At 44.2% G+C, this 21641-nt stretch overlaps 1 protein-coding gene and 1 long non-coding RNA gene across 3 annotated transcripts in view; one reads left to right on the top strand and one right to left on the bottom strand.

Moving 5' to 3' along the window:
* LOC310758531 (uncharacterized protein) overlaps positions 1-19704 on the bottom strand; it is a 56701-nt gene extending 36997 nt beyond the window's left edge. The window contains exon 1 of the mRNA XM_083605107.1: positions 19614-19704. The gene's annotated coding sequence lies outside the window, so the exon portion shown is untranslated. The remainder of the gene's footprint in view (positions 1-19613) is intronic.
* On the top strand, positions 13179-19405 carry LOC310758871. Of its 2 annotated transcripts, XR_014546034.1 has the most exons (3): positions 13179-13251; positions 17115-17244; positions 19188-19405. It is a non-coding gene; the product is annotated as an uncharacterized lncRNA (long non-coding RNA). The 2 variants fall into 2 exon arrangements; XR_014546035.1 differs by lacking the exon at positions 13179-13251 and having other exon boundaries at positions 16803-17244.
* Positions 19705-21641: the final 1937 nt, after the last annotated feature.

The raw sequence follows: 21641 nt of genomic DNA on the forward strand, positions 1-21641 counted from the left end.
ACCAGTTTCTACTGGGCTCCCAGAACCACATGGAGGCAGGAGACCCCAATTCCCACCCCAGAGCAGGGCTGGACCAATCAGAAGCCTCTCCAGTGGACAGCTGGCCAATCCCCTTTCAGATTCCCCTGGGCATCCTCCTCTCCTTCGCCCGCTTTCCTGAGGGAGTTTTCCCCCTGAGTTTCCCTCATGGCTGCTCCCCCTCCCAGCTTATCCTTCATTTCTCCTTCCTTCTCTTCCTGTTCCTCTTTCCCCTCATTGTTTGGGGGCAGCTGGATTCCCCCCCCCCCCGGCCCAGGAGGAGCCCAGGGATGCAGCAGGGCCAGAAGGCGTTTCCCGCCCTTTTCCGAAATAAGCGGGAACGCCATTTTGTTTGTTCCAGAGGCCCCAGGCGCTCCCAGAGACGCCATGGCTCCCCTGTGGGCCTCGGGGGTCCCACGCTCTTGGGGTCTCTCCTCCCGGATCAAGGAGGGCGGCAGCTTTGGTCCTCAGCCGCCTTCCTGCCATGATGGCTTGGCCTCCACAGGGCAGCCTCTCTCCTCGCCATGTTGGCACCACGGAGGAGGCCTCTCTGTTGGGAGACGCCAGGCAAGCGGCCTTGGGGGATCCACCAGGTTCTGCAAAGGGGGCCAGGAGGGAAAGCCCCTCTCTGTCTCGGAGGCCCAAGGAGGAGGAGAATAACAGTAGTAGTAGTAGTAAGGGCTTTATCCCCCTCAAAGGTGGAGGGTTCCCCTCAGGGGAGTTTGACCCCCGGAGCAGCATCCTTGGTCACCCCGCCCTTATTTCGGAAAAGGGCGGGAAACTTGGCTGTTCTCTGCTGAGGGTCTCCTGCCTTTCTTCCAAGGCTTCCTGGGGGTGTCATGGCCAGAGGAAGAGACAGGGCCCCCACCCTGAATCCCCTGCAGGGCCCTGGGGAGCAAGCAGAGCCTGCCTCAGTTTCCTTCTCCAAGGCTTTGGGGGAACCTTGGGGTGCGGAAGGAGGAACCCCAAATGGAGCTCAGACTCCTGGCAAGTGGGGAAAGGAACATGATATGGCACTTTCCAGATGAGTCTCAATACAATACGATAATCTTTATTGTCATTGTCCCATACAGAACAACGAAATTGAAAAAATGTACATCAGACATTCAAAAACCAACAAGCCTGCTATCCCAACCTGGTCAGCCCCCTAAAAACTCTGATACCCCATAATTAAATACAATATACTCATAGAGACTACCTTACACTGCATCTAAAACCAAAATCACATTTGGATAGAAACTGTTTCTCAGGTGGCTAGTCCTAGTCTTTATAACCCTGTACCTTCTTCCAGAAGGCAGAAGCTGAAAGAGATCATTTCCGGGGTGCGCACTATCCTTGCAGTTTTTTTATGTAGCACCAACTGCAAATGCCTGCAGGGCCATGAGTAGTATGCATGAAAAGATCAATGCTAAATTGAGCAGATACCCTGAGGCAGCGCGGATTATCGTGGGGGACTTCACTCACACAGATGTGAGGGCAGTACTCCCAAAATCCCATCAGCACATTGAGTGTGCAATAAGGGGAGAAAATACTCTTGACAAGGTGTATACAAACATCAGCCGGGAATATGAGGCGCACCTCGGTGGTTCAGATCATGTGTCCCTGCTTCTGACACCAGTGTACACACCCCTCGGGAAACAAGGCCAGCTATAAACACGGATGGTTACTCTGTGGCCTGAGGGAGCCTCTCAGCAGTTGCAGGACTGTTTCCAGGAGACCGATTGGAATATGTTTGACCATCAAGATCTAGAAACTTCTACATCAACGGTCCTGGATTATATTAGATTCAGCACAGGAAATGCACCAGGGAAAGGTATGTTAAGTTGTATCCGAATAGGAAGCCCTGGATGACGGGAGAGGTTAGGAGATTCTTGAAGGTCAGAAACTCTGCTTTTAAACTGGGGACCGGGTACCATATGGTATAGAAAGAGCAAACTTGAAGAGCGGTATCAGGAAAGCAAAAGTGGGTAAGAAACCATATCATATCTTGTCTGACAGTAGGACTTGACCCTTACCAGTTTGCGTACAAGGCAAAGAGATCCACGGAGGATGCTGTGGCAATGGCTTTACATCATTCCCAAGGCTCTGTTTATATTCCAGAGACTCCAGGCTGTTGGAAGTCTCACGGGAGACGGATGCTGATATTACTGGTTTCCTGGTTTCTTTGTTCCGGTTGCCTCTCTGCTTTCACAGAGAGAGGATGTATGTTTCTTTTATGTCTGTGTAGCTAGAAATAAAACTCCTAGCATGTAGCTCACATCTCATCTTCTGCTGCTGCTGCATACTCTACGTAATGAGGGAATGTGCCTGGAGCCTCATCAAAGGCTCAGGTCGTTAATCACGTTGGAGGACTCGACCGGAGGAGTAGCTCGGTCGAACGCAAGTCCAACATGAGCTGTGTTGTTCAGTGCCCTGCTCACTCACTCCTGCTGTGCTTCCAAGTAGATTTGTGAAGGCCTTCTCCCTTGTTACATTTTCAAAATACCAGAGGCTGGTAACTCTGTGGTATAGATGTAAAATGAATGCTGAATGCTTCCAGTGCCTTCAAACAAATTTGTACTTTTATCTGCTTCACCTGCACAATAAGAAGGATTTCTGGAGGGGCCTAATATCTGGCCTTATTTGAGCATTAGTTTCAATTTGTTCATGACGAGGTTACACTACAATGCACATTCGCCCCACATTTGTTCAGATTTGCTTGTATGAAGAATATATGTTTCCCCATTAATCCCATTTTTTGTGCATTTCCCCATTACTTTCCTAACTGCAAAAAGTCTGCTTGAAGACAAACCCCTAATTATTTTGGCCGGGTCCTCTTCGAAAGAAGGATTCTGATTAAGGTGCTTGGAGGTCTGTGGTCCTGGGCATCGGATGGCTCCAGGGGGTCGTACACTCGGTGGGGTGGGGCCATCAAAGTGGAGTTTTAGCTGCCTCAATTGCAACATCAGTATTGTCCGCTGCCCTGAGGGCATGTATCTTGCGGATTTTCTCAATGGTCAGTATTGTAATCCTAGGGCTTTTAATCCCTTGGGTTTAATTGTCTTTTTTTTTTAACAGTTCTGTCCCATGCGGCTCTCAAAGCCTTCTGCTCTGTTTCTTTCTGCCAATTCACATCCTTGCATTGTGCTGCTTCTAGAACCAAGAAGCCACATCCAGCTCACTCTTTCTTCCTAAGTCTCTTTTGCTTTGGGGGTTGGGTAGGGGGAACCTCATTTAGCCCTGGTGCAGTTGCTGCATAGGGTGGAGGGGGCTAATTATTCCTCCTTCCTCTTCTGGGTCTGGCAAGACTGCTGGGTTTTTTCCCTAACTTGTACTTGCTGCCATACTGGGCACAGTTTGGCATGGCACGGGTAATCACAGTTCTACTTTTCCTAAGCCATGGGGGACGGTCAGGAACTTCACATAAGTGTTGGAGTCTATTTTTCACCAGGTTTTAAAATCCCCAATATTCTCCCTTTGTGGCATCTTTTCCAATTTTTTTTTCAGGAAACATCGCAGGGGGGTCGTGGGAGTTGTTTACTGCTTTTTCTCCATGATCCTGGGATCCTGGAACACTTGGGACACTGAGACACTCAGCCCTCTTAACGTTATTTTTTCACTCGGTCACAGGCCAGACGTTGCTTTCAACATCTCACACACTCAAAACATTCACTGGAGTGTCCCCACACACACATTCAGAAAAACCCATGCACCTCCCCCAATCCCCTTTTTACCAACACCAAAACCACAGCCGGCAGCGCTTCACGACTTCGACCGGGGCCCAAGAGCACCATTTTATTTATTTTTTACTGCTTCTTCTGGGCACAAACCCAACAACCAACCACAACCGGCAGCGCTTAGACTTTGACCGGGGCCCAGCAGCACTCTTTTTGCTGCTTTTCTGGGCAAAACCAAAACCAGTGGCACCTTTTACTGCCCTACTGGTGGAGCTGATCAAACTCTCTTTGCTCCCACCTATCCCTGTGGAGCTTACCTTTTCCCTCGAGGTACCTTCTTTCTGCCGTTGCTTTTTCTCCGGTCCTTGGAGTGTGTCCACTCAGGAAGGGGTGGCAATTCCTCCCACGAACTTGGCAGGATGCGCACTGGAACTGCTGACACAAACCGAGCTGTTCACCGTAGGGACGCCTTGGACCCACATTCCTTATCCTCAGGGAATCTGTTTTTCCCGGCCAATCGCACCAAGAAATGTAGCCTTATGAGGCTTTGCCCTCGGGTGGGAAAAATATTGCGCCCGGGAAAGAAAAGTGGGAGTCAACAGACACTCAAGGAATAGTTTCAGAGAAAAAGGCTTTTATTTCTACCATCCATGAACTGGTAGAAGGAGCAAGTGTGATAGTTCACAAAAAGCATGCACGAGTTCACAATCATGTGCACAAGCATATATACCTCTTTCCAGTTCCCTCCTCCTTTCTCCTCCCTCAGGAGTCCTGCCCATGAGTTCCTCTGAGCATGAACAGAAAGCTGTCTTGGGACTATTGGACTCTTGGCACCCTTCCCAGGAAAGGGAGAATGAGAATCCAAAGGGGGGTGGGTCGGGGAGCCCTGGTGGTTCAGCATGTTCAGATTTGTTGCAACCGAATGAGATAAGATTCGTTTCTCAGGCCTGAGTATTCTTGGAAATGACAGAGCCTATTCATTAGCCTTTAAAAGTAACATTTTGCCTTTTGCCACAGCATCTTGTGAGAAAAGCAGAAAAGCTGTAGCTGTGGATTTTTAGAAGACAAAAGGAGTTTTGGACAGTTTTGAGGCCTGGAGTGATTATTGAAGCCTGGGGTGATTTCAGACAGGATTTGGGTATCTTGTCCCTTCAAAAGGACCCTCTTCCTCCCAGTGTTGCAGGGCAAATCTGCTCTCTCACTAGTGCCATTAACTACTCTTTTATCGGGTTGAAAAAAGAGTCCAAAAGTTTATTTACTGCAGTAAATAGGTTCAGCGTGGTCATTTCCACAAAGGCTGAACAGAGGGGGGTGTTACCCCCCAGGACCTTTTATAGGGTATACAGACAAAGTAGCTGGCAAAACACCCATTGGATACAACTGTCTGGATGTCCAGCCTGCAACTTGACGTGTGTCCAGCTCTTCCAGGGCCCCTCGCTTCTAAAGTTTTGAAGCCTACTGTGGCGTTTGCCCGTTCGTTTGAAAATGTCTGTACAGGGGGAGAGAAAGAGTTAATAGGTAGACCAATAGAAAAGCCAGAGGCGGAGCCTACCTGTTTATAAAAGGGCTTAGCCTGAGGTTTGGGGTGGGTAGTTGGTTTTAGTGGGTTGGTTGGTTGGTTGGGAAAGGCAGTTGGAAAAGCAGTTGGCAGGCAGTTGGAAATAGAGAGACAGTTAGTGCAGTTGGTTCTTGTGTGAGGGGAGGTAGAAGAGAAAGAGACAGAATAAAATAAGACTAAGAAAGTAAAGAGTAGCAACGTTTGGAATGCAGTTAAAGTTTATTTGTGCTTGCAATAAGCTACACTCTTCTTTTTAAACTTAAGAACCTGACTGAGACTAAGTGATTTACCAGGGAGGACCTGGTTGGTGGCAGCGGATTAGTGGTGTACGGGTCAATAGTCCATGAGACGACCGGGGGCTCTGTATGAATGCCACACCTACGTACTAAAGAAAGGAGAATTGTAGTCTGCGATTTATGTTTAGCTCAATAACAAGCCTATATGAGGGCAAGTTGTACTTGGTAAGCTGGCATAGCCAGACTCCCAACTGTCAGACTCCCATAATTTTGCTACTTCCAAGTTCACTCCTCAATATCATTCTTATTTGGTCTCCCGCAGCCAAGCAGCAACTGGACTACCGTATTTTCCGCTGCATAAGACGCACCCAATCATAAGACGCACCTAGTTTTAGAGGAGAACAAGAAAAAAAAAATTCTCTCCCTCTCTGCGCAGCGCCTCTCCAGCGAGGCGAAGTCAGAACAGCAAGAGGGATCTCTGTGCAGCGAAAGCAGTGATCCCTCTCACTCACCTGGCTTCAGGGATAGCTGCGCAGCCTACATTCGCTCCATAAGACGCACACACATTTCCCCTTACTTTTTAGGAGGGGAAAAGTGCATCTTATAGAGCGAAAAATACGGTATGTCCCAGTTACAGATAGGTAGCCGTGTTGGTCTGCCATAGTCAAAACAAAAAATTTTTTTTCCTTCCAGTAGCACCTTAAAGACCAACTAAGTTAGTTCTTGGTATGAGCTTTCGTGTGCATGCACACGAAAGCTCATACCAAGAACTAACTTAGTTGGTCTTTAAGGTGCTACTGGAAGGAAAAAAAAATTTTTGTTTTAAATACGGTATGTGTCTTTTATGCACAAAAGGGAACTGTTATGAGCCAAAAAAGCCAAGGGTATTTTAACTGAACCCCAATGTCTCATTCAATTGGGACTTTTTATGGGTTTCTCACAAAAAACATATTTGGGGGGCCCTTGGAGTCCCCCCACCAGGAGGACATACTTAAAGGCATTCACTGCAAAGGCCCCATTTGTGATATCAAGTCACCTTCCAGAAGCAGCAGGTGTGAGCAGCCTTTGGGGATCAAATGTCTTTTTTTACTTGAATCCCAAGATCCACCAGTTGGAGACTGGGGCAGAAGCCACACACTTGGAATGAAAGAATCGCAAGGTAGGCCACTCATTGCCTCTTAGTCAGGCTCCAGAATGCTCCCCCACGTGATGTTTATTTTTTTTTTTTTATAATATATTTATTGAAGTTTTCAAATAAAGCATATATTAGATAAGCACCACTTATCATTGTCCATTTAACATCTCTCAATTGTTACATGGGACTCCCCCACACCTCCCGCATACACTTACATCATTATTAAATTAATTTCAAACAAATTATCATTTAACTCATCTTAATTAATAATCTTAATTTGGTTTGACATATAATTCAGCCTTAAATCTAATTTAATGGTAGACAATTGTCTGCACTGGCATCCAATTCAGCACTCAGCCAAATTACAATATTTTTGTAAATAAATCTTAAATTTCCTCCAGTCTTCTTCCATCCTTTCTTCTCCCTGGTCTCGAATTCTGCCGGTCATCTCGGCTAATTGCATATAGTCCATCAGTTGCATCTGCCATTCTTCCACAGTGGGTAGCTCCTGAGTTTTCCAATTCTTGGCAATTAATATTCTTGCTGCTGTTGTTGCGTACAAAAAGAATGTTCTGTCCTTTTTTAACACACTCTGGCCGACAATACCCAGGAGAAAGGCCTCTGATTTCTTAGTAAAGGTGTATTTAAACACCTTTTTTAATTCATTATATATCTTCTCCCAAAAGGCCTTCACTCTAGGGCAGGTCCACCAGAGGTGAAAAAATGTTCCTTCATTTTCCTTACATTTCCAACATTTGCTATCAGACGAATGGTATATTTTAGCCAGTTTAACAGGGGTCATGTACCATCTATACATCATTTTCATCACATTTTCCTTCAACGCATTACATGCAGTGAAGTTCAGCCCAGAGGTCCACAACCTTTCCCAATCTTCAAACATAATATTATACCCAATATCCTGCGCCCATTTTATCATTGTTGATTTTACCATTTCGTCATGTGTGTTCCATTTCAGCAGCAAGTTATACATTCTTGAAAGTACCTTAGTCTTAGGTTCTAACAGTTCAGTTTCTAACTTTGACTTTTCCACTTGGAATCCTAGCTTTTTGTCATTTTTAAACACTTCTTTAATCTGAGCATAGTGTAACCAGTCTCGCACTTTGTCTCTCATCTTTTCTAAACTCTGCAATTTCCAGTTGTCACCATCCTTTTCTATTATCTCCCAATATTTTGGCCAGTTGGCCTCCATATTGGCTCTTTTCCGAGCCTTAGCCTCCAGGGGTGACAGCCACCTCGGAGTTTTATTCTCCAGTAAGTCTTTATATTTTGTCCAGACATTAAAAACTGATTTTCTGACAATATGGTTCTTGAAGGCCTTATTTATCTTAGCTTTATCATACCATAAATATGCATGCCATCCAAACGCATTATTAAAACCTTCCAAATCCAAGACATCCGTATCTTCAAGAAGTAACCAATCTTTTAACCAGCAGAAAGCTGCAGCTTCATAATACAACTTTAAATCTGGCAGGGCAAAGCCCCCTCTTTCTTTCGCATCTGTTAATATTTTAAATTTGATTCTGGGCTTTTTGCCCTGCCAGACAAATTTAGAAATATCTTTCTGCCACTTCCGGAAGCACTCTGTCTTGTCTACAATCTGCAGTGTCTGAAACAAAAATAACATTTTTGGCAATACATTCATCTTGATGGCAGCTATTCGGCCTAACAAAGAAAGTTTTAGTCTTGACCAACTATCCAAGTCTCTCTTAATCTCTGACCAACATTTTTCATAATTATCTTTAAATAAACTCAGATTTTTTGCTGTTATGTTTACCCCTAGGTATTTAACTTTTTTAACCACATTTAGTTCTGTCTCTTTCTGAAGCTGTTCCAACTCAATATCTGTCACGTTTTTCCCCAAAACTTTAGTTTTTTGCTTATTTAACTTAAATCCTGCCACTCGACCAAAGTTTTGAATCAGTTGTAGTACTCTTTTCAAACTAGACTCCGGCTCCTGTAATGTCAGAACTAGGTCATCTGCAAAAGCTTTAAGTTTATATTGTTTCGCTCCGACCTGAATCCCTTCCACCAACCGGTCCCCCCTAATCATATTCAGGAGCACTTCCAGAACCGAAATAAACAGTAATGGGGAAATCGGGCAGCCTTGTCGTGTACCTTTTTCAATTTTAAACTCTTCTGTAACCACATTGTTAACTATCAGTTTAGCCTTTTGTTCTGAATATATTGCCTCAATCCCGTTCTCAAACCCCCGTCCCACTCCCATTTCTTTTAAATTCCCCTTCATAAATTTCCAAGATATGTTGTCAAAGGCTTTCTCCGCGTCTATAAAAATTAAAACTGCTTTAGTGTTTATGTTTGTTTGTAAAAGTTCCAATATGTCTATGATGTTCCTTGTGTTAGTAAACATATGTCTGCCCGGGAGAAAGCCTGCCTGGTCTTTATGGATTATCTCACTTAAAACTTTCTTAAATCTTCGTGCCAAAACATCTGCAAATATTTTGTAATCCACATTTAAAAGGGAGATGGGACGGTAATTCTTGAGTTGTGTCTTTTCAGTTTCTGACTTTGGAATCAATGTGATAAATGCTTCTTTCCACGATTCAGGCGCCTTCTTCCCCTCCATTATTTCATTACTGACCTCCAACAAAGGTTGTATCAAATAATCCTTCAATGTCTTATAGTAGTTAGAGGTCAGTCCATCTGGCCCTGGTGATTTGCCCTGTTTCAGACTCAGGATGGCCTGTTCAATCTCTTGTCGTGTTATTTTGCCATTTAAAATTGTTCTATTTTCTTCTGACAGCTTTGCTAATCCATTTCTCTCCAAAAATTGTGTAATCTCTATTTCATCTTGTGGCCCTTGAGTATATAACTTTTTAAAATACCTCTGGAAGCACTTTCTAATCTCTCCCGGGTTCTGAATGTTCCTTCCTTCAACCTCTAAGTTTGTTACTGTATTTAATCTTTGTCTCCTTTTCAACTGCCAAGCTAGCAGTTTCCCACATTTATTTGCCGATTCAAAAGTTTTTTGTTTCATTGTTTTAATCTTCCATTCTATTTCCTGATTTATCAGCTTGGAATATTGCGCCTGATAAAGTTTAATTTCTCTCAGAATCGGTTGGGACTTCGGGTTAGATCTTAACTTCTTCTCCAACTCTTTGATACTTTCCAGAATTTTATCTTTCTTTTCATTTTGCAGTCTTTTCTTTAAGGAATTCTGTTGAATCAAGAACCCTCTCATCACAGCTTTACTTGCATCCCAGATAGTTCTTTTTTCCACCGTAGTGTTCAAATTAATCTCAAAATAGTCCTTTAAGGTTTTTTGGGCCTTCTTTACAATTCTTTGGTCTCTAAACAGGCCATCATTCATCTTCCATCTAAAGGAGCCGATTGGGATCAATGTCATATCCATTCTCAAGGCGTTATGGTCGGAGCATGTTTTGGGGCAGATTTCCACCTTCCTCACCTTAGGTGCCAGACTTCTAGTTATCCATATTTGGTCGATTCGTGTCCAAGTCAGTTGAGCTTCAGAAAAGAATGTTCCTTCTCTTCCCAGGGGGTTTCTAACTCTCCAGATGTCAACCCAGTCCATATTGTCAGTCATTTCAAAAAAGGTCTTAGGTAGTCTTCCCTCTTTAGTAATGTTCTGGTTCTGTGACTTATCCATATTTGTTGATACGACCCCGTTCATGTCCCCCATCATGATGACGTTGTTGTAATCCAGATAATCCAGCATGGTCTCGTGCAACTTCTTATAAAAATCCGATTTTCCTTCATTTGGAGCATAAATTCCTAATATCAAAATTTTTTCTCCTTGATACTGTACTTCTATTGCGAGGATTCTTCCACTTTCATCTTTAAAGAGAAATTTTGGTGAAAGGCTCTCTTTTGCATAGATCACTACACCTCTCTTTTTAACTGTATCCGATGATATAAATTCTTGACCAAGCCTTTTATTTATTAACACCTTTCTATGGAGCCTAATCACATGTGTTTCTTGTAAGCATATAATGTCCAATTGTTCCTTTTTTAAAATATGAAAAATTTTAGACCTTTTTTCGGGACTGTTACAGCCATTTATGTTCCAGCTCAAAAGCTGCAGAGACATCCTGGATAGGTCTGGTTATTCTTTCTGGGGTGGTACCTTGTTCTCCGGTCCTTGAGGATCCGAGGGGGCGGGCTCCCCTGGAAGTTCTGGCGCTGGCAATCCAAGTCCTTTGTGGAGGTCTTCTCCGTGTGCTCCCAAAAACTTGTCTCTATCTTCCACTGTTTTGATTTTGATCTTTCTCCCTCTGTAGGTAAAGGATAATCCTTGTGGAAACTCCCACCTGAAGATAATTGCGTTGCTTCTCAACAGTCTTGCCAATTCCGTGTAGTTAGATCTAAGGTCCAGCAACTGCTTAGGAATGTCCTTGTAGATTTCAATTCTCTTGCCCAAAATGTCTAGTGACTTTTCGTAGTGCAGGCCCAAAATCTTGTCCCTTTCCTCCTTTGATCTCAGTGTTATCAAACAATCTCTGGGCTTCTCTGTCCTTCTGACTCTGCCAAGCCTGAAAGCAGATACAATTTTAAAGTCTTTTTCCTCTAACTTCCAAAACTTGGCAAATTCCTTAGTTAGAAATTCAATAAAATTATCTTCTTCCACCTCTGGTATTGACCGTATCCTCAAGTTGGTCTCCCTGTTTCGCAGTTCTGTCATCAAAAAGTAAATCTGATGTTCTCCAACTTGTTTGCTGAGTGGTCTTACTTCTTTCTCAAGTTCTTCCAATCTTTGACTAGTATCTTCAGCCAGTTTACGATTTTCACCTACAGCCTCCTTTAATTCTCCAATAGACTGGGCATTCTGTGCAACTTGTCCAGTCAGCTTATTCAAGCTTTCTGTGTTCTGTTCAATTTTAGCTGTATGCAAATCAGCCTTCTTGTCCAGAGCCTCCAGTTTCTCCAAAATTTTCTCCAAGACAGAGCTACTTGTCCCTGAAGCCATATCTCCCAGGTGCAGCTCCTCTGTCTCACCCTCCCCTGCCTGTATTAGGGAGGCCGCCTCTATGTCTGGAGGCAAAGTGGAAGGCAAGGCCGGCACAGAAGATCTACGCTGTGAGGCTGCAGATAAAGTTAGAGTTGTTTGTTTAGTCCTTCCTCTTCTCCTTGCGCCACTCATTCCAAAGTTATCTGTAATCCAAGGTCAATCCAAGTTGTTCCCATGAGAAAGCAGAGTCCCAGATACAATAGTCAAACAGAGGCCGGGAAAGGGAAAGTAAAACAAAGTCACTGCTGTAAGTCCAAAATCCTCTAGAGGGAGCTTAATACGTCTTCAGGGAAAAGATCAAATCCAAGTTAGACTTATAAATTTAAATCCATGTCTATCGCCTCCACAATGTATTATTTTTAGCAGAGTAAAACTTAAAACAAAACAGTGTTTCTTACAGTGCCTTGACTGCAACAGTTTCAAAGTATCCAGTTCCAACTCAGAATGTTTCAAAACCTGAATTCAATGTATCCAAAGTTGCAAACTGGTGCTCATCCAGGCAGCTCCAGCACCAGAGATTCTTATTTATTTTATAATCCACTGGTGCCACAGAAGAAGAATATCAATGCACCCCGAATATGACCAGCAAAAGTCAATAGCTCAAAGTCTTTCACTCAGAAAACTGCTTTAACAGGGTGCCAGCATTTAGTTAACGCATAACTTTTTGTCTCCACTCCTCCTGCTCTTTGCTTAAAGTTCAGTATAGCGGGAGATGGGCTTCCTGCTTATCCTCACTCCGTTTTCAGCCAGATTTCAACTTTTTAAAAAAGTTTTAAAAGTTTCATAAAGTTCTCAAAAAGTTTCAGAAAGTTGACAAAAGTTTCAGGAAGTTTTCAATGTCCAAATTTACTCACGGGTTGTAGTTTCCAAAGTTCAGAAAAGTTGCAGGAAGAAAGGACAGCGCTGACCGGCAACAGCAACGCGGCTTCACTTCGCTGTTTGCGCAACGACCCACAGCGCCGCTACCCCCTCCGCGATCCGGAGCCCCTTACGGGGTCCCTTCAGCGTTTTGGGGGCTGCTTCTGGCGCCCGCCGGGTCCCGAGACCACAGGCTTCTGCCACCTGTGGTTTTCCTGAATGGGTCTCCGCTTCGCCGTAGCGGACGACCCGTTTACAGCGGAGCTCCCTTCTCCTTACTCGGAGAAGGCAGCCATTACCGGTCGCGCCGCCTCCGGAAGTCCCCCCACGTGATGTTTAAAGCCAAGAGCTTAGGGTGCTTTGGCAACCCATATGATCTACTTGGTGCATTTTCCCTCAAACCGAACTCTTTCCATTTTGAAAACGGAAGCTAAGGCTGAGCTGAAGTGTTTACATTTCATGAGCCATTGCGCAAGTGCCGTTGACAGCTCAGTTGGTTAGAATCTGGTGCAGATAGGAGTGTGGTGCTGATCAGTGGCATAGCGTGGGTTGCCAGTGCCCGAGGCCTCATGGAGTAGGGAAAGGGAGAGCAACTGACAGAGTATGCATGCACATTCAACTGCCTAACAGCATCCGCATCACCCAGGAGATTGCAGCCACAGAAATAAGAAAAGAAGAAGAGGAGGAGGAGGAGTTTGGATTTGATATCCCGCTTTATCCTGAGGAGTCTCAAAGCGGCTAATATTCTCCTTTCCCTTCCTCCCCCACAACAGACACTCTGTGAGGTGAGTGGGGCTGAGAGACTTCAGAGAAGTGTGACTAGCCCAAGGTCACCCAGCAGCTGCATGTGGAGGAGCGGAGACGCTAACCCGGTTCCCCAGATTATGAGTCTACCACTCTTAACCACTATACCACACTGTGATTTCTCTGTCTGGAGAGGTCACTTCCTGGTTCGCATGGAGAAGCTGTTTTCAGCGGAGCCCAGTGACGGAAGCGCACAGCTGTATTGAGGCAGCACCAGGTGTCAAAATTTTGCGCGCCTAACAAGTTTGCTCCTGAGGCAGCTGCCCCTGTGACCCCACCACTGGTGCTGATAATGCCAAGGTTGTAGGTTCGATCCCTGTAATGGACAGCTGCATATTGCTGCATTGAACCTCATGGTCCCTACAATCCTATGGTTGTGTGACAGCTTCAGTGAATTGGAGCTTGGTGCAGGGAAACAAATCAGGTAATGGGCATTCAGCAAAGACGTGCCCATACCCTCTCAGGCCTGTTGAGCAACATAAGAATATGACTTGAAATGCAACACACGGGGTGTCTGTGTGTGAGGGACAGCCATCTCAGTGTTTTTGTTGTTGTTTAGTCATTTAGTCGTGTCCGACTCTTCATGGCCCCATGGACCAAAGCACACCAGGCACTCTTGTCTTCCACTGCCTCCCCCAGTTTGGTCAAACTCATGCTGGTAGCTTCAAGAACACTGTCCAACCATCTCGTCCTCTGTCGTCCCCTTCTCCTTGTGCCCTCCATCTTTCCCAACATCAGGGTCTTTCCCAGGGAGTCTTTTCTTCTCATGAGGTGGCCAAAGTATTGGAGCCTCAGCTTCAGGATCTGTCCTTCCAGTGAGCACTCAGGGCTGATTTCCTTCAGAATGGATAGGTTTGATCTTCTTGCAGTCCATGGCTTAATTCTGCCTGTAACTATACAGACCTTTTCTCCCAAGAAGCAGGCGTCTTTTAATTTTGTGATACCTGTCACCATCTGCAGTGATCATGGAGCCCAAGAAAGTCAAATCTCTCACTGCCTCCATTTCTTCCCCTTCTATTTGCCAGGAGGTGATGGGCCCAGTGGCCACGATCTTTTTTTTTGATGTTGAGCTTCAGACCATATTTTGCCCTCTCCTCTTTCACCCTCATTAAAAGGTTCTTTAATTCCTCCTCACTTTCTGCCATGATTTGTGTCATCATCTGCATATCTGAGGTTGTTGATATTTCTTCTGGCAATCTTAATTCCGGCTTGGGATTCATCCAGCCCAGCAGGGAGACAACATACAGCCTTGTCATACTACTTTCCCAATTTTGAACCAATCAGTTGTTCCATATCCAGTTCTAACTGTAGCTTCTTGCCCCACATAGAGATTTCTCAGGAGATAGATGAGGTGATCAGGCACTCCCATTTCCCTCTCAATGTTTTAGAAGCCACTAATGTACATAGCCGAAGCCCAGGAATTTGTTTTGAGTACCAGAACTGAATGGAGTTCCACACAAAGATCTTCTCCTGGTTACACCCCCCCAAAAAAACACACCCTTCTTTATCAGTCAGTCAGTCAGTTTTATTGCACATCGCCAAAAGCTGCAGCAATGTACACAGAATCATTCAACAATTAAAAGACAATATACTGGATTGATACAAAAAACCTAAAACATTTATATTATCAAAACATTACCTACTCTAAGCAGAGCTATAAAATTACCTTAATATACAAGTTAAGACATTAAACAATAAAATTTATAAGCTAAAATTGTCACATGACCACTAATATATTAAAAAATAATGTTAATTAATACAATGTGCAATTATATTTGGAGTTTAGTGATAAAGATAGAATATAGCTTGATGTAGATAGGGTCAAATAAATTCATCTCCTTTACAGTTGGTGGCTACCTTGGCTATATAATTTGCTCTAATTTTCCTAGCAGCAGTTGCAAAGAGTGCTACACGCCAGGTCACATACTTATCTGTGTCTGTGAGGAGATATAAAATCATGTCAGGGGGGTTCTGGCCAGGGGACCTTGTCATTCTAGGTGCTAAAAATCTTTCTCTTGCTTCATTATATAAGGGGCAGCGCAATATATAATACATAAGGTCCTATACTTCAGGACATCCCCTAATGCAAACACGTTCGTTTGTTGGTATGCCTCTGTGTCTCCCATCTCTATAAGCAGAGTTTGTTGTATTTAATCGTAACACTGTAAAAGCTTACCTTCTTTATCGAAGGCATAACATTTAGACTCTAAGAAGCAGTAGAGCAGGGAGAATGGAGACATCTTGCTGCCCTGTGGAACAACTGGGAGTCAGAGGTCCTTATCAACCGATTGCAAATCATCCATGAATCTACCAGGATGTATTCAGTAACTCAGCTTTTTCCTGGCTTCACATCCTCCCGGTCTCTCCACAGACCTAAACCTCTTATCCCTACATCTCATTTTGGGGAGGATATTGTGCTTCTGGCTGGAACAACAGCCCCACCTTCAAAGCATGGTACGACTTGCTGGACGTTGCAAAAGAGAGCCCAGAAGCACCTTCTCCAGGAGCTTACAACTGCAGAAAGCCCAGCCTTCCCCTGGCAACCTTCTGGTTTCTAGCCATGCATCGAGCCTCCTTCAACCTATCCTAACGCAGCCATGAAGATCTTTCCCCTGTGCTTGGCTGCCCTGTGTTTGCTGCTCCCGGCTGCCTCAGGAAAGGGATGGAGAGAACGTGCACAGTCCATACGGATGCTGCACATGCGCTGCCGAGCAGTTTGCCTCGCCCCGGGTTCCAGAGAGGGTTCCTCCGCCACTGTCCTCATCCAGCCCATCCATGAAATTGTCCCAATCCTGGTGCTTTGGCCAAAACTGCACCATCCATGCACACAAGTAACATATCAGCAAGGCTTGGGGGCAACGTAACGTTTGCCAAACCTCAGGGAACCTCCCGCCGCCACCCAAAAATAAACCCACAGTCTAATGAGGCTGACTCGTGTGATTGGTGGGTGGGTGGGTGGGTGTGTGTGTGTGTAGGGCCAGATTTAGGTTTGATGAGTCCCTAAGCTACTGAAAGTAATGTGGCCCTTTATATGTCCAACTGTCCTTTGTCAACAACAAATTGTCACTTTTTTGTGTGTGTTGAATATATGCTGTATGGTGATTTATGGACCTAATAGGTCTCTAAAGCTATTTGCACATGTAACCAGTCCATGCAGAATGTAGGCACCCTATATCTAGAAATGAGAAAACCAGTGATATTTTAGGGAGCAGGCGGGGCCCATGACTTACATCATAGGAGCCTACACAACACAAAACACTGTTGCTGGATGTAGGTTTTATTTTATTTCTTTTTTAATCTTATATTTTGGAAATGTACATCCAGGTCTTTTTCCTTTAATGTTTTTTGGGGGGGTCCCAAGAGAGTGGGGCCCTAAGCTATAGCTTGTTTAGCTTATACGTAAATCTAATCCCGCACTGTGTGTGTGTGTGTGTGTGTGTGTGTGTGTAAAAAAACTGGGAGGAGGGAGATTGGAATGAAGTTATCCTGGATGAGAGCGAGATTGGAATGAAGTTATCCTGGATGAGAGCGAGATTGGAATGAAGTTATCCTGGATGAGAGCGTGGCTGGCTGGAACCATGAAGGAAGCAGCCTGTACTATGAAGACATTCTTGATTGTCCCATTTTTGATGAACTGATTGTAAAATGGGAGTGTGGGGACCGTGGTGAACATCTGCGGCCAATGGTTTTGGGGTAATGGGACTGCCACAACACTCAGAGGAGCACGGGATTCCTCCCCTCCCCTTCTAAAGCCGGTGAACTTGTGTCTCCCTTTTCTCCTCTTCTGAATTTGCTTTACTCTCCAAAGTAGACGGTGATATTCCCCCTCCCCCCATTTATGCAGGATATGCAAGGTGCATAGTGCATAATAATCTACAATGCTGGGCTGCTCGTGCAGAATGCCCCCATTCCTTCTGTCCCAAGAAGATGTTTAAGATTGGAGTGTGCAAAAACCACATGACATGTTGCAAAAGGTAACTACAGCTCACCAAAGAAAAGTTCTCAAAGGTTGTTGGACGAAAGTTGCACCCCTGCCCTGTCTCACTCCCAGCACTCGTCGGATTTGAGCAACAACAGGCTGCCATCTTAATCACCTTTGCTAGTTAGTCATTTCCGCTAAACTTAATAATAATAATAATAATAATTTATTATTTATACCCCGCCCACCTGGCTGGGTTTCCCCAGCCACTCTGGGCGGCTTCCAACAAAATATTAAAATACAATAGTGCGTCAAACATTAAAAGCTTTCCTAAACAGGGCTGCCTTCAGAGGTCTTTTAAAGATAGGATAGCTGCTTATTTCCTTGACATCCAATGGGAGGGCGTTCCACAGGGCGGGTGCCACCACCAAGAAGGCCCTCTGCCTGGTTCCCTGTAACCTCACTTCTCCCCAAGGAAACATATTGGGTTTTTTACCCAGCATTCCTAATCTCTGAAGTCCAGGTCAGAGCTTAAATAAAATCCTGTACAATATTTCCTAAAAGTGAGTCAATGAGAAAGGCAGGATTTCTATTTCACTTTAGTATCAGTATTAAAGATTACGGTCACAGACCAGGATTAAAAAAAAGCATATAGATAAAATAGCAGTTAGGATTTTTTGACCGATAATTGTTAGGGCAAATGAGGACAAGGAAACAGGCATAAAACATCCGAATAAAATACAAGATTAAACACAGATAATGGATGGATAAAAAACTAATAATGAAAACAGATAAGAGCTAAAATCCTGATCTGTTACCGTAATAAAGTTCATTCATTGATTCATTCAGTGTTAAAGATTACCTCCTTCTGCCTCCCCGGTGCTTTTATGTTAGTACTGCAGATTTTACACGCACAGAAATTCTGCCATCTTGGATTTAGGCTGAGGGACCTGCTGAACTAAGAAAGTAGTTTTATTGTGACTAACTCTAATAATCTTTTGTGCATGGGGGGATAGTTGAAGAAAAGTGTTTATGATGCTTGCCAGAATTAGCCATACATTTATTTACATGCTGACAATCTTTCGTAAGGTAAGTGTGTTTGCATGTGTTTATTTATAAGTGTGTTTATTTATAATGGCTTTATAATTCTTTATAATGAGTTTATAACGGAAAATAGTTTTATTATTTAAATAGTCTCCTAAATTCTCCCTCTTCCATTTCTTTTAGACCCAAGGTGCAACCTCCCAGTGTCCAAAGCAATACACAAACTGAAACTCAGCCATCCTTTGAATTTCACATTTCTCTGAATTTTGCAGCACCGTTCCCTTGTCAAGCAACATGCGCAAAAGTGCACAAGAGTGGAGAGATGTACACAAAGAGGCACACTTGCATACAAACACAGTGGGAGAAATTTGCACTAAAATCCCGACAAATTTTCTCGAGGCGTTTTAATAATAATATTAATAATAATAATAATAATAATAATAATAATAATAATAATAATAAATTGCAAACTGAGATGAAGAACTGAACTTAACATTGGGAAAATGAGGAGCTGAAATTGACCGCCACCCATCCGTACCAAACGATGGGTTTGGGAATGTTTATTATGCCAACCTAGCAGTTTGAAAGCATACTAGCGCAAGTAGATAAATAGGTACCGCTGTGGTGGGAAGGTAAACGGCGTTTCCGTGCACTCTGGTTTCCGTCACGGTGTCCCATTGCGCCAGAAGCGGTTTAGTCCTACTGGCCACATGACCCGGACAGCTGTCTGTGGACAAACACCGGCTGCCTTGACCTGAAAGCGAGATGAGCGTCGCAACCCCAGAGTTGCCTTGGACTGGACTTAACCGTCCAGGGGTCCTTTACCTTTACCTTACCTTATGCTTACCTTATGACTTCCTTTGTTTTTCCACGTGTCAACTGTTGTGGCTTTGCTATGAAGTTCTTTGCAATGAACTAACCCTTGGGTTTTCTTTTTCTTTGTTTTTAAGTAAGTAAGTACGTATGCTGTTGAGTGCTGCCTGATTACCCAGGAACCTGTGAAAAACGAAAGCTGCTTCCTCCTTCCGAGAGCCACTGGATCCTGTTTCATCCCTGACTAGAGTCGTCTTCTACTTATTCACCAGAGAATCTGAACCAAAAAAAGGAAGCCTTTGCAACATTTTTAATGAGTACATGAGCTTCTCCTTTGCAATAAAAGCAAATTAAAAGGCGTTGTTCCCTCTATTTCCAAGTTTCTTTTTTTAATAGTAAAGGAAAATGGACCCCTGACCATTAGGTCCAGTCGTGGCCGACTCTGGGGTTGTGGCGCTCATCTTGCTTTATTGGCCGAGGGAGCCGGCGTACAGCTTCCGGGTCATGTGGCCAGCATGACTAAGCCGCTTCTGGCAAACCAGAGCAGTGCACAGAAACGCCGTTTACCTTCCTGCTGGAGTGGTACCTATTTATCTACTTGCACTTTGACGTGCTTTCGAGCTGCTAGGTTGGCAGGAGCAGGGACCGAGCAACGGGAGCTCCCCCCCTCCCCCGTTGCGGGGATTCAAACCGCCGACCTTCTAATCGGCAAGTCCTAGGCTCTATGGTTTAACCCACAGCACCACCCGTGTCCCTGTATTTCCAACAATACAATCAATTAAAATCTGTGCATACACTTGTGGGATATGGATATATTTTAGAAAACAATATTCAAAAATGTGTTATATTAGGGAACATTGCTTTGCAAAAAAAAGGAATGTGCATATTAGGAAAAATTCAGACTAAAATGCTAAAAATTGATTTGAGAATGGAATTTACAGATGGAAGAAGGATAAACTGGTGGATTCTGCTATCCCCACAAGGAGGAATGAAATGGAGGGTTCTGTATAGCTGGAGTAGAGAACAAAAGAACCTCCACACAACAACGTTATATTATTTATTTTAGTTATGAAATTGATATCCGCTGCTTTCGTGAGCCGCTAAATCAGATTCAGCTGTATCGGGGGTCTCTCCTTTGAAAATGCACAAGTTTACCAACTGCTCTGTTTGAATATTCAGCCACTTATTATTGAGGGGAAGTGTGTGAAGCAGGTCTCGGTGTTTCGATTTCTGGGAATGGAGTTGAGAGATGACCTAACCTGGGGAGAAAACAGTAAAGACCTGATTAAGAGAGCACAGCAGAGGTTATATTTTCTGAGAATCCTCCGGAAAAACAATCTCTCAAAGGACCTGTTGATGGCCTTTTACCATTGTACTGTTGAGGGTGTATTAACTTATGGTCTGTGTGTGTGGTATGGGAACTGCACGGCCAGGGAAAAAACAATGCTATCCAGGGTTGTAAAGACTGCAGAGAGAATAATTGGGTGCACTCTTCCCACCTTGGATCAAATCTATGCTTCCAGGTGCCCAAAGAAAGCTGCAGAGATAGTGCAGGATAGTATGCACCCCGGAAATGATCTCTTTCAGCTTCTGCCTTCTGGAAGAAGGTCCAGGGTTATAAAGACTAGGACTAGCCGTCTGAGAAACAGTTTCTATCCAAATGCGATTTTGGTTTTAAACGCAGTGTAAGGTAGTCTCTATGGGAGTATATTGTATTTAATTATGGGGTATCAGAGTTTTTAGGGCGCTAACCAGGCTGGGATAGCTAGGATAGCAGGCTTGGTTTTTGAATGTCTGATGTAGATTTTTTCAATTTCGTTCTGCATGGGACAATGACAATAAAGTTTATCGTATCGTATATGACAACATACAGGGGTCTGCAAAAGCTGCCTTGACTTCTTAAGCAACCGTTATCTGCAGCATATTGTTAACACACTCCCCTCTCCCGAGTCCCTTGCCATGTGCAGAGTGCTTTGGACAGAGATGAGACCATCTCTTCTTTTTGCTTAGAATAGAATCATAGAATCATAGAGTTGGAAGAGACCACAAGGGCCATCGAGTCCAACCCCCTGCCAAGCAGGAAACACCATCAGAGCACTCCTGACATATGGTTGTCAAGCCTCTGCTTAAAGACCTCCAAAGAAGGAGACTCCACCACACTCCTTGGCAGCAAATTCCACTGTCGAACAGCTCTTACTGTCAGGAAGTTCTTCCTAATGTTTAGGTGGAATCTTCTTTCCTGCAGTTTGGATCCATTGCTCCGTGTCTGCTTCTCTGGAGCAGCAGAAAACAACCTTTCTCCCTCCTCTATGTGACATCCTTTTATATATTTGAACATGGCTATCATATCACCCCTTAACCTCCTCTTCTCCAGGCTAAACATGCCCAGCTCCCTTAGCTGTTCCTCATAAGGCATCGTTTCCAGGCCTTTGACCATTTTGGTTGCCCTCCTCTGGGCACGTTCCAGTTTGTCAGTGTCCTTCTTGAACTGTGGCGCCCAGAACTGGACACAGTACTCCAGGTGAGGTCTTGGGTGACCTTGGGCCAGTCACCATCTCTCAACCTAACCTACTTTCCTGGGCTGTTGTGAATCAA

The sequence above is a fragment of the Podarcis filfolensis genome (assembly GCF_964270895.1).
Source record: "Podarcis filfolensis genome assembly, chromosome: 3".
NCBI classification, from domain to species: domain Eukaryota; kingdom Metazoa; phylum Chordata; class Lepidosauria; order Squamata; family Lacertidae; genus Podarcis; species Podarcis filfolensis.